General features: G+C 44.6%; 1 pseudogene; it reads left to right on the top strand.

Annotated features, from left to right (window-relative positions):
• LOC135513362 (ryanodine receptor 2-like) overlaps positions 1–18,804 on the top strand; it is a 358,078-nt pseudogene that overhangs the window by 31,126 nt on the left and 308,148 nt on the right.

The raw sequence follows: 18,804 nt of genomic DNA, 5'->3' as shown, positions 1-18,804 counted from the left end.
TGCATCAGGACTGCAGTGTATGAAGCGATATAAATACTACACTTGGCTTCCTGTTGGTTATTTCACCTCACTGTCAATTTTACTGCAAAGGCAGCAACAAACACACACACACACACACACACGCACACACGCACACACCACACACACACACACACACACACACACACACACACACACACACACACACACACACACACACACACACACACACACACACACACACACACACACACACACACACACTCCATGCTTCTTGACAGGGGTCATCAAATATCAGATCTGACTTTTATTGATGTCCTTATATGCAGTGGAATCGTTGGATAGTGAAAAACAATGATGTTGGTTTCCAAGGCAACTCTGTCTGTTACACTGGGTCTGTGTGTGTGATGTTTAGAAAATATGTTCTCTCCTCTGCCCTTCCTCCCTCTCTCCTCTACCCCCTCTCTCCTCTCCTCTACCCCCTCTCTCCTCTACCCTTCCTCCCTCTTCTCTTCCTTCCTCCCTCTCTCCTCTACCCTTCCTCCCTCTCCTCTCCCCTTCCTCCCTCTCTCATCTCCTATACCCCCTCTCTCCTCTACCCTTCCTCCCTCCCTCTCTCCTCTCCTCTACCCCTCTCTCCTCTCCTATACCCTCTCTCTACTCTCATCTACCCTTCCTTCCTCTCTCCTCTCCTCTACACCCTCTCTCCATCTCCTTCCCTCCCTCCCCCTCCTCCCTCCCCCTCCTCCCTCCCTCCCCCTCCTCCCTCCTCCCTCCGTCCCTCCCCCTCCTCCCTCTCTCTCAGGCTGCATCGCCAGGACAGTGAGCTCACCCAATCAGCATCTCCTCCGTGTGGATGACGTGGTCAGCTGTTGTCTGGACCTCAGCGCTCCCAGTATATCCTTCCGTATCAACGGTCAGCCCGTCCAGGGGATGTTTGAGAACTTCAACTCTGACGGGCTGTTCTTCCCTGTAGCCAGCTTCTCCGCTGGGGTCAAGTGAGTGCTCCTCAACCAACCAATCAATCAATCAAAATGATCAGTCATTGGGTCTCTTCTGACCCTTTTGACCTCTCGTAAGTGTTTGTTTTAGCAGCCGGCCCACCCATGCTCAGTGTATTATACTGAGAGTATGCAAGGTGGAGTTAGAGCAAATGGTTGAACCTCGTATTGCTGTTTACAGCGACCTACAGTAGGGGGTTGTAATTATAGACACCCTATATACAGGTGAGCTAAATTATTGACACCCTTTATAAAGATGAGCAGAATTAAATTATTGGCACCCTTTATAAAGATGAGCAGAAATAAATTATCGGCACCCTTTATAAAGATGAGCAGAAATAAATTATTGACACCCTTTATAAAGATGAGCAGAAATAGAAATTATTGGCACCCTTTATAAAGATGAGCAGAAATAAATTATTGACACCCTTTGTAAAGATGAGCAGAAATACATTATTGACACCCTTTATAAAGATGAGCAGAAATAAATTAGTGACACCCTTTATAAAGATGAGCAGAATTAAATTATTGGCACCCTTTATAAAGATGAGCAGAAATAAATTATTGACACCCTTTGTAAAGATGAGCAGAAATAAATTATTGACACCCTTTGTAAAGATGAGCAAAAATAAATTATTGACACCCTTTATAAAGATGAGCATAAAAAAATTATTGACACCCTTTGTAAAGATGAGCAGAAATAAATTATTGACACCCTTTATAAAGATGAGCAGAAATAAATTATTGACACCCTTTGTAAAGATGAGCAGAAATTATTTATTGACACCCTTTGTAAAGATGAGCAGAAATAAATTATTGACACCCTTTGTAAAGATGAGCAGAAATAAATTATTGACACCCTTTGTAAAGATGAGCAGAAATAATGAGCAGAAATAAATACTGAGCTACATTGTATCCTCAAAATGTTTTATTTGTATTATTGTATAATAATAAAATTGATAAGAAAAATATATAAGTAATGTTTTTTTCTCTCAAACAGGTAGGGGGTCATAATTATCGACACCCCTGTTTTCAATACCTCACCTTGCGAGGATAACACCACTGAGCCTTTTTCTAGAATGTTTCATGAGTTGAAGAACACATTAGGAGGGATCTTAGACCACAAATATATGTTTCATGAGTTGAAGAACACATTAGTAGGGATCTTAGACCACAAATACATGTTTCATGAGTTGAAGAACACATTAGGAGGGATCTTAGACCACAAATACATGTTTCATGAGTTGAAGAACACATTAGGAGGGATCTTAGACCACAAATACATGTTTCATGAGTTGAAGAACACATTAGGAGGGATCGTAGACCACAAATACATGTTTCATGAGTTGAAGAACACATTAGGAGGGATCTTAGACCACAAATACATGTTTCATGAGTTGAAGAACACATTAGGAGGGATCTTAGACCACAAATACATGTTTCATGAGTTGAAGAACACATTAGGAGGGATCTTAGACCACAAATACATGTTTCATGAGTTGAAGAACACATTAGGAGGGATCTTAGACCACAAATACATGTTTCATGAGTTGAAGAACACATTAGGAGGGATCTTAGACCACAAATACATGTTTCATGAGTTGAAGAACACATTAGGAGGGATCTTAGACCACAAATACATGTTTCATGAGTTGAAGAACACATTAGGAGGGTTCTTAGGCGGCAGGGTAGCCTAGTGGTTAGAGCGTTAGACTAGTAACCAGAAGGTTGCAAGTTCAAATCCCCGAGCTGACAAGGTACAAATCTGTCGTTCTGCCCCTGAACAGGCAGTTAACCCACTGTTCCTAGGCCGTCATTGAAAATAAGAATTTGTTCTTAACTGACTTGCCTAGTTTAATAAAGGAAAAATAAAAATCAACAAATACATGTTTCATGAGTTGAAGAACACATTAGAACACATCTCAGTCTCCAGACTTGAAATCTGTTAAAAACCTATGGTTTGAATTGAGGAGAGCAGTCCATAAACGCAGACAAAAGGATATCAATGATCTGTAAGTGTTCTGTATGGAGGCCTGGCCTCAGATCTGTAAGGGTTCTGTATGGAGGCCTGGTCTCAGATCTGTAAGGGTTCTGTATGGAGGCCTGGTCTCAGATCTGTAAGGGTTCTGTATGGAGGCCTGGCCTCAGATCTGTAAGGGTTCTGTATGGAGGCCTGGCCTCAGATCTGTAAGGGTTCTGTATGGAGGCCTGGTCTCAGATCTGTAAGGATTCTGTATGGAGGTCTAAGATCCCCCCTAATGTGTTCTCCAACTCATAAAACATGTGATGAAAAGGCTCAGTGCTGTTTTCCTCACAAGGTCAGGTACTAAAAGTTTTTAAAAACAGGGGTGTCAATAACTTTGACCCTGACCATTTTGAGATGTGTTTTGTATTACGTATTAAACAGAATATCTTCCTATGACCAATTGTATTAGTATGAAATAATATAATATCCCAAATTTTTTTTGCATCCAATACAGCTCAGTATTTCAGTTTCTGCTCGTCTTTATCGAGGGTGTCAGTAGTTTCTGCTCGTCTTTATCGAGGGTGTCAGTAGTTTCTGCTCGTCTTTATCGAGGGTGTCAGTAGTTTCTGCTCGTCTTTATCGAGGGTGTCAGTAGTTTCTGCTCGTCTTCATAGAGGGTGTCAGTAGTTTCTGCTCGTCTTCATAGAGCTAGTCAGTAGTTTCTGCTCGTCTTCATAGAGGGTGTCAGTAGTTTCTGCTCGTCTTCATAGAGCTAGTCAGTAGTTTCTGCTCGTCTTTATCGAGGGTGTCAGTAGTTTCTGCTCGTCTTTATCGAGGGTGTCAGTAGTTTCTGCTCGTCTTTATCGAGGGTGTCAGTAGTTTCTGCTCGTCTTCATAGAGGGTGTCAGTAGTTTCTGCTCGTCTTCATAGAGCTAGTCAGTAGTTTCTGCTCGTCTTTATCGAGGGTGTCAGTAGTTTCTCCTCGTCTTTATCGAGGGTGTCAGTAGTTTCTGCTCGTCTTTATCGAGGGTGTCAGTAATTTCTGCTCGTCTTTATCGAGGGTGTCAGTAGTTTTTCTGCTCGTCTTTATCGAGGGTGTCAGTAGTTTCTGTTCGTCTTTATCGAGGGTGTCAGTAGTTTTTCTGCTCGTTTTTATCGAGGGTGTCAGTAATTTCTGCTCGTCTTTATCGAGGGTGTCAGTAGTTTTTCTGCTCGTCTTTATCGAGGGTGTCAGAAGTTTCTGCTCGACTTTATCGAGGGTGTCAGTAGTTTCTGCTCGTCTTTATCGAGGGTGTCAGTAATTTCTGCTCGTCTTTATCGAGGGTGTCAGTAGTTTTTCTGCTCGTCTTTATCGAGGGTGTCAGTAGTTTCTGTTCGTCTTTATCGAGGGTGTCAGTAGTTTTTCTGCTCGTTTTTATCGAGGGTGTCAGTAATTTCTGCTCGTCTTTATCGAGGGTGTCAGTAGTTTTTCTGCTCGTCTTTATCGAGGGTGTCAGAAGTTTCTGCTCGACTTTATCGAGGGCGTCAGTAGTTTCTGCTCGTCTTTATCGAGGGTGTCAGTAATTTCTGCTCGTCTTTATCGAGGGTGTCAGTAGTTTTTCTGCTCGTCTTTATCGAGGGTGTCAGAAGTTTCTGCTCGACTTTATCGAGGGCGTCAGTAGTTTCTGCTCGTCTTTATCGAGGGTGTCAGTCATCCTTCTTCTTCTTCTCCTTCTTCTTCTTCTTCTTCTTCTTCTCCGTCTTCTTCTTCTCCTTCTTCTTCTCCTTCTTCTTCTTCTCCGTCTTCTTCTTCTCCTTCTTCTTCTTCTTCTTCTTCTTCTTCTCCTTCTTCTTCTTCTCCGTCTTCTCCTAATCTTTATTCTTCTTCTTCTTCTTCTTCTTCTTCTTCTTCTTCTCCGTCTTCTTCTTCTCCTTCTTCTTCTTCGTCTTCTTCTTCTCCTTCTTCTTCTTCTCCTAATCTTTATTCTTATTCTTCTTCTTCTTCTTCTTCTCCTTCTTCTTCTTCTTCTTCTTCTTCTCCGTCTTCTCCTAATCTTTATTCTTCTTCTTCTTCTTCTTCGTCTTCTTCTTCTCCTTCTTCTTCTTCTCCTAATCTTTATTCTTCTTCTTCTTCTTCTTCTTCTTCGTCTTCTTCTTCTCCTTCTTCTTCTTCTCCTAATCTTTATTCTTCTTCTTCTTCTTCTCCTTCTTCTTCTTCTTCTTCTTCTTCTCCGTCTTCTTCTTCTTCTTCTTCTCCTTCTTCTTCTTCTCCGTCTTCTCCTAATCTTTATTCTTCTTCTTCTTCTTCTTCTTCTTCTTCTTCTCCTTCTTCTTCTTCTCCTAATCTTTATTCTTCTTATTCTTCTTCTTCTTCTTCTTCTCCTTCTTCTTCTTCTCCTAATCTTTATTCTTCGTCTTCTTCTTCTTCTTCTCCTGCTTCTTCCTCTTCTTCTTCTTCTATTTCTTCTAATCCTTCTCCTTCTCCTTCTTTTTCTCCTTCTTCTCCTTCTTCCTCTTCTTCTTCCCTCCAGAGTGCGTTTCCTGCTGGGTGGTCGCCAAGGAGAGTTTAAGTTCCTGCCCCCGCCGGGCTACGCTCCGTGTTTCGAGGCTGTGCTACCCAGGGAGAAGCTGAGAGTGGAACCCAGCCAGGAGTACAAGGAGGACCACAGTGAGACCAGGGATCTACTGGGTCCCACCATCACCCTGTCCCAGGCTGCCTTCACCCCTACACCTGTTGACACCAGCCAGGTGGGTAAAGAATACCCTTTACTATACTGTGTCATGGTGGGTGTCAACTCTACTTTAACTGGTCAACAACTGACAGGGGCTAAGGTCAATTGACTAGCGTTCCTTGCCTCAGTAGTTAGCCAAGATCTACTTTAACTGGTCAACAACTAACAGGGGTTAAGGTCAATTGACTAGCCTTCCTTGCCTCAGTAGTTAGCCCAGATCTACTTTAACTAGTCAACAACTAACAGGGGCTAAGGTCAATTGACTAGCCTTCCTTGCCTCAGTAGTTAGCCCAGATCTACTTTAACTGGTCAACAACTAACAGGGGTTAAGGTCAATTGACTAGCCTTCCTTGCCTCAGTAGTTAGCCCAGATCTACTTTAACTAGTCAACAACTAACAGGGGCTAAGGTCAATTGACTAGCCTTCCTTGCCTCAGTAGTTAGCCCAGATCTACTTTAACTAGTCAACAACTAACAGGGGCTAAGGTCAATTGACTAGCCTTCCTTGCCTCAGTAGTTAGCCAAGATCTACTGTAACTAGTCAACAACTAACAGGGGCTAAGGTCAATTGACTAGCCTTCCTTGCCTCAGTAGTTAGCCCAGATCAACACTAGTTATAACAACGTGAGGTCCCAGAACAACAGCCTCTGTCCCCAGGCACTGTGTGGGTAATGCTTCTGGCCAATGGCATGGACTTCCTGTGTATCATGGGTTGTGGTTTCAGGTTGTTCTGCCTCCTCACCTGGAGAGGATCAGGGAGAAGCTGGCAGAGAACATCCATGAGCTGTGGGTGATGAACAAGATTGACCTGGGCTGGACCTACGGAGCTGTGAGTACACACGTGCGCGCGCTCACACAAGCAGGCATGGTCACACGTGCACGCTAATGATGCGCGGGTCAGCTGTCTGTTCACCCGCACCTCCTGAAATGGATGACAACCCATCCACAACGGTTTAGAAAGGTGTAAAACTTGCTCTAAAACTGAAACATTTTTGGGGAATTGCAGGAAATAAACTTTAACATTTTTCTCTCCGCTGTCAAGACGGGGGTCATTACATTTTCTTTCCCACTTGGTGAGGTGGGGGGGGCGAAATCTCACTTAGGGCCCCCAAAAGACTAGAGTCGGCCCGGGTCATTACTTGTTGCCCTAGAAGACTAAATAAACCCCTTACTCACCAGAATGTAATAGATCATAGAATGACATCAGTTGGTTTTCAATTTCCTCTTTCATCTCTGCTGCTCTAGAGCAGGGGTTAGACTGCCCTGTAGGGTTGTAGGGGTTAGACAGCCCTGTAGGGTTGTAGGGGTTAGACAGCCCTGTAGGGTTGTAGGGGTTAGACTGCCCTGTAGGGTTGTAGGGGTTAGACTGCCCTGTAGGGTTGTAGGGGTTAGACAGCCCTGTAGGGTTGTAGGGGTTAGACTGCCTTGTAGGGTTGTAGGGGTTAGACTGCCCTGTAGGGTTGTAGGGGTTAGACTGCCCTGTAGGGTTGTGGGGGTTAGATTGCCCTGTAGGGGGTTAGACTGCCCTGTAGGGGTTAGACTGCCCTGTAGGATGTTAGACTGCCTGTCGGTTTAGACATTTCTATCCCTCCACTAAACAGTCAACATATCCCTGTCGGTTTAGACATTTCTATCCCTCCACTAAACAGCCAACATATCCCTGTGGGTTTAGACATTTCTATCCCTCCACTAAACAGCCAACATATCCCTGTCGGTTTAGACATTTCTATCCCTCCACCACTTACAGCCAACATATCCCTGTCGGTTTAGACATTTCTATCCCTCCACTACTTACAGCCAACATATCCCTGTCGGTTTAGACATTTCTATCCCTCCACTAAACAGCCAACATATCCCTGTCGGTTTAGACATTTCTATCCCTCCACTAAACAGCCAACATATCCCTGTCGGTTTAGACATTTCTATCCCTCCACCACTTACAGCCAACATATCCCTGTCGGTTTAGACATTTCTATCCCTCCACTAAACAACCAACATATCCCTGTCGGTTTAGACATTTCTATCCCTCCACCACTTACAGCCAACATATCCCTGTCGGTTTAGACATTTCTATCCCTCCACTAAACAGCCAACATATCCCTGTCGGTTTAGACATTTCTATCCCTCCACTACTTACAGCCAACATATCCCTGTCGGTTTAGACATTTCTATCCCTCCACTAAACAGCCAACATATCCCTGTCGGTTTAGACATTTCTATCCCTCCACTACTTACAGCCAACATATCCCTGTCGGTTTAGACATTTCCATCCCTCCACTAAACAGCCAACATATCCCTGTCGGTTTAGACATTTCTATCCCTCCACCACTTACAGCCAACATATCCCTGTCGGTTTAGACATTTCTATCCCTCCACCACTTACAGCCAACATATCCCTGTCGGTTTAGACATTTCTATCCCTCCACTAAACAGCCAACATATCCCTGTCGGTTTAGACATTTCTATCCCTCCACCACTTACAGCCAACATATCCCTGTCGGTTTAGACATTTCTATCCCTCCACCACTTACAGCCAACATATCCCTGTCAGTTTAGACATTTCTATCCCTCCACTAAACAGCCAACATATCCCTTTCGGTTTAGACATTTCTATCCCTCCACCACTTACAGCCAACATATCCCTGTCGGTTTAGACATTTCTATCCCTCCACTAAACAGCCAACATATCCCTGTCGGTTTAGACATTTCTATCCCTTCACCACTTACAGCCAACATATCCCTGTCGGTTTAGACATTTCTATCCCTCCACTACTTACAGCCAACATATCCCTGTCGGTTTAGACATTTCTATCCCTCCACCACTTACAGCCAACAAATCCCTGTCGGTTTAGACATTTCTATCCCTCCACTAAACAGCCAACATATCCCTGTCTGTTTAGACATTTCTATCCCTCCACTACTTACAGCCAACATATCCCTGTCGGTTTAGACATTTCTATCCCTCCACTAAACAGCCAACATATCCCTGTCGGTTTAGACATTTCTATCCCTCCACTAAACAGCCAACATATCCCTGTCGGTTTAGACATTTCTATCCCTCCACTACTTACAGCCAACATATCCCTGTCGGTTTAGACATTTCTATCCCTCCACTAAACAGCCAACATATCCCTGTCGGTTTAGACATTTCTATCCCTCCACTAAACAGCCAACATATCCCTGTCGGTTTAGACATTTCTATCCCTCCACTAAACAGCCAACATATCCCTGTCGGTTTAGACATTTCTATCCCTCCACTAAACAGCCAACATATCCCTGTCGGTTTAGACATTTCTATCCCTCCACTAAACAGCCAACATATCCCTGTCGGTTTAGACATTTCTATCCCTCCACTACTTACAGCCAACATATCCCTGTCGGTTTAGACATTTCTATCCCTCCACTACTTACAGCCAACATATCCCTGTCGGTTTAGACATTTCTATCCCTCCACTACTTACAGCCAACATATCCCTGTCGGTTTAGACATTTCTATCCCTCCACTACTTACAGCCAACATATCCCTGTCGGTTTTGACATTTCTATCCCTCCACTACTTACAGCCAACATATCCCTGTCGGTTTAGACATTTCTATCCCTCCACTAAACAGCCAACATATCCCTGTCGGTTTAGACATTTCTATCCCTCCACTAAACAGCCAACATATCCCTGTCGGTTTAGACATTTCTATCCCTCCACTAAACAGCCAACATATCCCTGTTGGTTTAGACATTTCTATCCCTCCACTACTTACAGCCAACATATCCCTGTCGGTTTAGACATTTCTATCCCTCCACCACTTACAGCCAACATATCCCTGTCGGTTTAGACATTTCTATCCCTCCACTACTTACAGCCTACATATCCCTGTGGGTTTAGACATTTCTATCCCTCCACTAAACAGCCAACATATCCCTGTCGGTTTAGACATTTCTATCCCTCCACCACTTACAGCCAACATATCCCTGTCGGTTTAGACATTCCTATCCCTCCACTAAACAGCCAACATATCCCTGTCGGTTTAGACATTTCTATCCCTCCACTAAACAGTCAACATATCCCTGTCGGTTTAGACATTTCTATCCCTCCACCACTAAACAGCCAACATATCCCTGTCGGTTTAGACATTTCTATCCCTCCACCACTTACAGCCAACATATCCCTGTCGGTTTAGACATTTCTATCCCTCCACTAAACAGTCAACATATCCCTGTCGGTTTAGACATTTCTATCCCTCCACTAAACAGCCAACATATCCCTGTCGGTTTAGACATTTCTATCCCTCCACCACTTACAGCCAACATATCCCTGTCGGTTTAGACATTTCTATCCCTCCACTAAACAGCCAACATATCCCTGTCGGTTTAGACATTTCTATCCCTCCACTAAACAGCCAACATATCCCTGTCGGTTTAGACATTTCTATCCCTCCACCACTTACAGCCAACATATCCCTGTCAGTTTAGACATTTCTATCCCTCCACTAAACAGCCAACATATCCCTGTCGGTTTAGACATTTCTATCCCTCCACCACTTACAGTCAACATATCCCTGTCGGTTTAGACATTTCTATCCCTCCACTAAACAGTCAACATATCCCTGTCGGTTTAGACATTTCTATCCCTCCACTACTTACAGCCAACATATCCCTGTCGGTTTAGACATTTCTATCCCTCCACTAAACAGCCAACATATCCCTGTCGGTTTAGACATTTCTATCCCTCCACTAAACAGTCAACATATCCCTGTCGGTTTAGACATTTCTATCCCTCCACTAAACAGCCAACATATCCCTGTCGGTTTAGACATTTCTATCCCTCCACCACTTACAGCCAACATATCCCTGTCGGTTTAGACATTTCTATCCCTCCACCACTTACAGCCAACATATCCCTGTCGGTTTAGACATTTCTATCCCTCCACCACTTACAGCCAACATATCCCTGTCGGTTTAGACATTTCTATCCCTCCACCACTTACAGCCAACATATCCCTGTCGGTTTAGACATTTCTATCCCTCCACCACTTACAGCCAACATATCCCTGTCGGTTTAGACATTTCTATCCCTCCACCACTTACAGCCAACATATCCCTGTCGGTTTAGACATTTCTATCCCTCCACCACTTACAGCCAACATATCCCTGTCGGTTTAGACATTTCTATCCCTCCACTACTTACAGCCAACATATCCCTGTCGGTTTAGACATTTCTATCCCTCCACTAAACAGCCAACATATCCCTGTCGGTTTAGACATTTCTATCCCTCCACTACTTACAGCCAACATATCCCTGTCGGTTTAGACATTTCTATCCCTCCACTAAACAGCCAACATATCCCTGTCGGTTTAGACATTTCTATCCCTCCACTAAACAGCCAACATATCCCTGTCGGTTTTGACATTTCTATCCCTCCACTCACAGCCAACATAACCCTGTCGGTTTAGACATTTCTATCCCTCCACCACTTACAGCCAACATATCCCTGTCGGTTTAGACATTTCTATCCCTCCACTAAACAGCCAACATATCCCTGTCGGTTTAGACATTTCTATCCCTCCACTACTTACAGCCAACATATCCCTGTCGGTTTAGACATTTCTATCCCTCCACTACTTACAGCCAACAGATCCCTGTCGGTTTAGACATTTCTATCCCTCTACCACTTACAGCCAACATATCCCTGTCGGTTTAGACATTTCTATCCCTCCACTAAACAGCCAACATATCCCTGTGGGTTTAGACATTTCTATCCCTCCACTAAACAGCCAACATATCCCTGTCGGTTTAGACATTTCTATCCCTCCACCACTTACAGCCAACATATCCCTGTCGGTTTAGACATTTCTATCCCTCCACTACTTACAGCCAACAGATCCCTGTCGGTTTAGACATTTCTATCCCTCTACCACTTACAGCCAACATATCCCTGTCGGTTTAGACATTTCTATCCCTCCACCACTTACAGCCAACATATCCCTGTCGGTTTAGACATTTCTATCCCTCCACCACTTACAGCCAACATATCCCTGTCGGTTTAGACATTTCTATCCCTCCACCACTTACAGCCAACATATCCCTGTCGGTTTAGACATTTCTATCCCTCCACCACTTACAGCCAACATATCCCTGTCGGTTTAGACATTTCTATCCCTCCACCACTTACAGCCAACATATCCCTGTCGGTTTAGACATTTCTATCCCCACTAAACAGCCAACATATCCCTGTCGGTTGAGACATTTCTATCCCTCCACCACTTACAGCCAACATATCCCTGTCGGTTTAGACATTTCTATCCCTCCACCACTTACAGCCACCATATCCCTGTCGGTTTAGACATTTCTATCCCTCCACCACTTACAGCCAACATATCCCTGTCGGTTTAGACATTTCTATCCCTCCACCACTTACAGCCAACATATCCCTGTCGGTTTAGACATTTCTATCCCTCCACCACTTACAGCCAACATATCCCTGTCGGTTTAGACATTTCTATCCCTCCACCACTTACAGCCAACATATCCCTGTCGGTTTAGACATTTCTATCCCTCCACCACTTACAGCCAACATATCCCTGTCGGTTTAGACATTTCTATCCCTCCACCACTTACAGCCAACATATCCCTGTCGGTTTAGACATTTCTATCCCTCCACCACTTACAGCCAACATATCCCTGTCGGTTTAGACATTTCTATCCCTCCACCACTTACAGCCAACATATCCCTGTCGGTTTAGACATTTCTATCCCTCCACTAAACAGACAACATATCCCTGTCGGTTTAGACATTTCTATCCCTCCACCACTTACAGCCAACATATCCCTGTCGGTTTAGACATTTCTATCCCTCCACTAAACAGCCAACATATCCCTGTCGGTTTAGACATTTCTATCCCTCCACTAAACAGCCAACATATCCCTGTCGGTTTAGACATTTCTATCCCTCCACTAAACAGCCAACATATCCCTGTCGGTTTAGACATTTCTATCCCTCCACTAAACAGCCAACATATCCCTGTCGGTTTAGACATTTCTATCCCTCCACTAAACAGCCAACATATCCCTGTTGGTTTAGACATTTCTATCCCTCCACTAAACAGCCAACATATCCCTGTGGGTTTAGACATTTCTATCCCTCCACTAAACAGCCAACATATCCCTGTGGGTTTAGACATTTCTATCCCTCCACTAAACAGCCAACATATCCCTGTCGGTTTAGACATTTCTATCCCTCCACTAAACAGCCAACATATCCCTGTCGGTGTAGACATTTCTATCCCTCCACTAAACAGCCAACATATCCCTGTCGGTTTAGACATTTCTATCCCTCCACTACTTACAGCCAACATATCCCTGTCGGTTTAGACATTTCTATCCCTCCACCACTAAACAGTCAACATATCCCTGTCGGTTTAGACATTTCTATCCCTCCACTAAACAGCCAACATATCCCTGTCGGTTTAGACATTTCTATCCCTCCACTACTTACAGCCAACATATCCCTGTCGGTTTAGACATTTCTATCCCTCCACTACTTACAGCCAACATATCCCTGTCGGTTTAGACATTTCTATCCCTCCACTAAACAGCCAACATATCCCTGTCGGTTTAGACATTTCTATCCCTCCACTACTTACAGCCAACATATCCCTGTCGGTTTAGACATTTCTATTCCTCCACTAAACAGCCAACATATCCCTGTCGGTTTAGACATTTCTATCCCTCCACTAAACAGCCAACATATCCCTGTCGGTTTAGACATTTCTATCCCTCCACTAAACAGCCAACATATCCCTGTCGGTTTAGACATTTCTATCCCTCCACCACTTACAGCCAACATATCCCTGTCGGTTTAGACATTTCTATCCCTCCACTAAACAGCCAACATATCCCTGTCGGTTTAGACATTTCTATCCCTCCACTAAACAGCCAACATATCCCTGTCGGTTTAGACATTTCTATCCCTCCACTACTTACAGCCAACATATCCCTGTCGGTTTAGACATTTCTATCCCTCCACCACTTACAGCCAACATATCCCTGTCGGTTTAGACATTTCTATCCCTCCACTAAACAGCCAACATATCCCTGTCGGTTTAGACATTTCTATCCCTCCACTAAACAGCCAACATATCCCTGTCGGTTTAGACATTTCTATCCCTCCACCACTTACAGCCAACATATCCCTGTCGGTTTAGACATTTCTATCCCTCCACCACTTACAGCCAACATATCCCTGTCGGTTTAGACATTTCTATCCCTCCACTACTTACAGCCAACATATCCCTGTCGGTTTAGACATTTCTATCCCTCCACTAAACAGCCAACATATCCCTGTCGGTTTAGACATTTCTATCCCTCCACTAAACAGCCAACATATCCCTGTCGGTTTAGACATTTCTATCCCTCCACTACTTACAGCCAACATATCCCTGTCGGTTTAGACATTTCTATCCCTCCACTAAACAGCCAACATATCCCTGTCGGTTTAGACATTTCTATCCCTCCACCACTTACAGCCAACATATCCCTGTCGGTTTAGACATTTCTATCCCTCCACTAAACAGCCAACATATCCCTGTCGGTTTAGACATTTCTATCCCTCCACTAAACAGCCAACATATCCCTGTCGGTTTAGACATTTCTATCCCTCCACTAAACAGCCAACATATCCCTGTCGGTTTAGACATTTCTATCCCTCCACCACTTACAGCCAACATATCCCTGTCGGTTTAGACATTTCTATCCCTCCACTAAACAGCCAACATATCCCTGTCGGTTTAGACATTTCTATCCCTCCACTACTTACAGCCAACATATCCCTGTCGGTTTAGACATTTCTATCCCTCCACTAAACAGCCAACATATCCCTGTCGGTTTAGACATTTCTATCCCTCCACTACTTACAGCCAACATATCCCTGTCGGTTTAGACATTTCTATCCCTCCACTACTTACAGCCAACATATCCCTGTCGGTTTAGACATTTCTATCCCTCCACCACTTACAGCCAACATATCCCTGTCGGTTTAGACATTTCTATCCCTCCACTACTTACAGCCAACATATCCCTGTCGGTTTAGACATTTCTATCCCTCCACTAAACAGAAGCAGTTCCTGTGTGGGATACTGCCAGTCTCTCAGGGCCTCTCTTACCCCCAGCAGGTAGTTGAGGATTCAGATAATGGTGTTGTGTTGCAGGTACGGGACAACAACATGTACTTTTGTTGTGTTCCAAGTATGAAGCAACAACAGATAATGGTTTTGTGTTGCAGGTTTGGGACAACAACAGATAATGGTTTTGTGTTGCAGGTTCGGGACAACAACAGACAATGATGTTGTGTTGTAGGTTCGGGACAACAACAGATAATGGTGTTGTGTTACAGGTTCGGGACAACAACAGATTATGGTGTTGTGTTGCAGGTATGAAGAAACACCAGATAATATTGTTGTGTTCCAGGTATGAAGCAACAACAGATAATGGTGTTGTGTTGCAGGTACGGGACAACAGCAGATAATTATGTTGTGTTGCAGGTACAGGACAACAACAGATAATGATGTTGTGTTGCAGGTTCGGGATAACAACAGATAATGGTGTTGTGTTTCAGGTATGAAGCAACAGCAGATCATTTTGTTGTGTTGCAGGTATGGGACAACAACAGTTAATGGTGTTGTGTTCCAGGTTCGAGACAACAACAGATAATGCTGTTGTGTTCCAGATACGAGACAACAACAGATAATGGTGTTGTGTTGCAGGTACGGGACGATAACAAGCGGCAGCATCCTTGTCTGGTAGAGTTCTCCAAGCTGCCTGAGCAGGAGAGGAGCTACAACCTACAGATGTCTCTGGAGACTCTCAAGTAAGTTACCACCCTGGATACTGTTGCTACTGGGTACAATCCCTAGTTACCACCTGGATACTGTTGCTGCTTGGTACAATCCCTAGTTACCACCTGGATACTGTTGCTGCTCGGTACAATACCTAGTTACCACCCTGGAAACTGTTGCTGCTCGGTACAATACCTAGTTACCACCCTGGATACTGTTGCTGCACGGTACAATCCCTAGTTACCACCCTGGACACTGTTGCTGCTGGGTACAATCCCTAGTTACCACCCTGGACACTGTTGCTGCTGGGTACAATCCCTAGTTACCTCCCTGGATACTGTTGCTGCTCAGTACAATCCATAGTTACCACCCTGGATACTGTTGCTGCTGGGTACAATCCATAGTTACCACCTGGATACTGTTCCTGCTGGGTACAATCCCTAGTTACCACATGGATACTGTTCCTGCTGGGTACAATCCCTAGTTACCACCCTGGATACTGTTGCTGCTGGGTACAATCCCTAGTTAACACTCTGGATACTGTTGCTGCTGGGTACAATCCCTAGTTACCACCCTGGATACTGTTGCTGCTCGGTACAATCCCTAGTTACCACCCTGGATACTGTTGCTGCTCAGTACAACCCCTAGTTACCACCCTACATACTGTTGCTGCTCGTTACAATCCCTAGTTGAAACTATCCATGCTGTTCCTGCTGGGGACAATCCCTAGTTGAAACTATCCAGACTGTTGCTGCTGGGGACAATCCCTAGTTGAAACTATCCAGACTGTTCCTGCTGGGGACAATCCCTAGTTGAAACTATCCAGACTGTTCCTGCTGGAGACAATCCCTAGTTGAAACTATCCAGACTGTTGCTGCTGGGTACAATCCCTAGTTGAAACTATCCAGACTCTTCCTGCTGGGGACAATCCCTAGTTGAAACTATCCAGACTGTTGCTGCTGGGGACAATCCCTAGTTGAAACTATCCAGACTGTTCCTGCTGGGGACAATCCCTAGTTGAAACTATCCAGACTGTTCCTGCTGGAGACAATCCCTAGTTGAAACTATCCAGACTGTTGCTGCTGGGTACAATCCCTAGTTGAAACTATCCAGACTCTTCCTGCTGGGGACAATCCCTAGTTGAAACTATCCAGACTGTTGCTGCTGGGGACAATCCCTAGTTGAAACTATCCAGACTGTTCCTGCTGGGGACAATCCCTAGTTGAAACTATCCAGACTGTTCCTGCTGGGGACAATCCCTAGTTGAAACTATCCAGACTGTTCCTGCTGGGGACAATCCCTAGTTGAAACTATCCAGACTGTTCCTGCTGGGGACAATCCCTAGTTGAAACTATCCAGACTGTTGCTGCTGGGTACAATCCCTAGTTGAAACTATCCAGACTGTTCCTGCTGGAGACAATCCCTAGTTGAAACTATCCAGACTGTTCCTGCTGGGTACAATCCCTAGTTGAAACTATCCAGACTGTTCCTGCTGGGTACAATCCCTAGTTGAAACTATCCAGACTGTTCCTGCTGGGTACAATCCCTAGTTGAAACTATCCAGACTGTTGCTGCTAGTTACAATCCCTAGTTGAAACTATCCAGACTGTTCCTGCTGGGGACAATCCCTAGTTGAAACTATCCAGACTGTTCCTGCTGGGTACAATCCCTAGTTGAAACTATCCAGACTGTTGCTGCTGGGGACAATCCCTAGTTGAAACTATCCAGACTGTTGCTGCTGGGTACAATCCCTAGTTGAAACTATCCAGACTGTTGCTGCTGGGTACAATCCCTAGTTGAAACTATCCAGACTGTTCCTGCTGGGTACAATCCCTAGTTGAAACTATCCAGACTGTTCCTGCTGGGTACAATCCCTAGTTGAAACTATCCAGACTGTTGCTGCTGGGGACAATCCCTAGTTGAAACTATCCAGACTGTTGCTGCTGGGGACAATCCCTAGTTGAAACTATCCAGACTGTTCCTGCTGGGTACAATCCCTAGTTGAAACTATCCAGACTGTTCCTGCTGGGGACAATCCCTAGTTGAAACTATCCAGACTGTTCCTGCTGGGTACAATCCCTAGTTGAAACTATCCAGACTGTTGCTGCTGGGGACAATCCCTAGTTGAAACTATCCAGACTGTTGCTGCTGGGGACAATCCCTAGTTGAAACTATCCAGAATGTTCCTGCTGGGTACAATCCCTAGTTGAAACTATCCAGACTGTTGCTGCTGGGGACAATCCCTAGTTGAAACTATCCAGACTGTTCCTGCTGGGTACAATCCCTAGTTGAAACTATCCAGACTGTTCCTGCTGGGGACAATCCCTAGTTGAAACTATCCAGACTGTTGCTGCTGGGTACAATCCCTAGTTGAAACTATCCAGACTGTTGCTGCTGGGTACAATCCCTAGTTGAAACTATCCAGACTGTTCCTGCTGGGTACAATCCCTAGTTGAAACTATCCAGACTGTTGCTGCTGGGTACAATCCCTAGTTGAACCTATCCAGACTGTTGCTGCTGGGTACAATCCCTAGTTGAAACTATCCAGACTGTTCCTGCTGGGTACAATCCCTAGTTGAAACTATCCAGACTGTTGCTGCTAGGTACAATCCCTAGTTGAAACTATCCAGACTGTTCCTGCTGGGGACAATCCCTAGTTGAACCTATCCAGACTGTTGCTGCTAGGTACAATCCCTAGTTGAAACTATCCAGACTGTTCCTGCTGGGGACAATCCCTAGTTGAAACTATCCAGACTGTTGCTGCTGGGTACAATCCCTAGTTGAAACTATCCAGACTGTTGCTGCGAGTTACAATCCCTAGTTGAAACTATCCAGACTGTTCCTGCTGGGGACAATCCCTAGTTGAAACTATCCAGACTGTTGCTGCTGGGGACAATCCCTAGTTGAAACTATCCAGACTGTTGCTGCTGGGGACAATCCCTAGTTGAAACTATCCAGACTGTTCCTGCTGGGGACAATCCCTAGTTGAAACTATCCAGACTGTTCCTGCTGGGGACAATCCCTAGTTGAAACTATCCAGACCGTTCCTGCTGGTTTTGGCATATGACCCAAATGACACAGAGAGAACATGTAATGGAAGGGATGAATGGTTGGATGGGTGGATTTCTGTAGGACAAACATACATTTTAACTATATTGCAGTCAGTTTATGAATTTTCAAACATGTCCCAAGTTCTCCTTATCCGTACATCATCACAGAGTGGTGTCATTCACACTCTTACCCATTTCTATGATCAATTCACTTTTTGTCAGGAGAAATTATTTGCAATACCTGGTTCAGCTCTCCATGAACTGAATATC

Source organism: Oncorhynchus masou, chromosome 24, assembly GCF_036934945.1.
Source record: "Oncorhynchus masou masou isolate Uvic2021 chromosome 24, UVic_Omas_1.1, whole genome shotgun sequence".
In the NCBI taxonomy this organism is placed as follows: Eukaryota; Metazoa; Chordata; class Actinopteri; order Salmoniformes; family Salmonidae; genus Oncorhynchus; species Oncorhynchus masou.
This window is presented reverse-complemented; position numbering and strand designations above follow the sequence as displayed.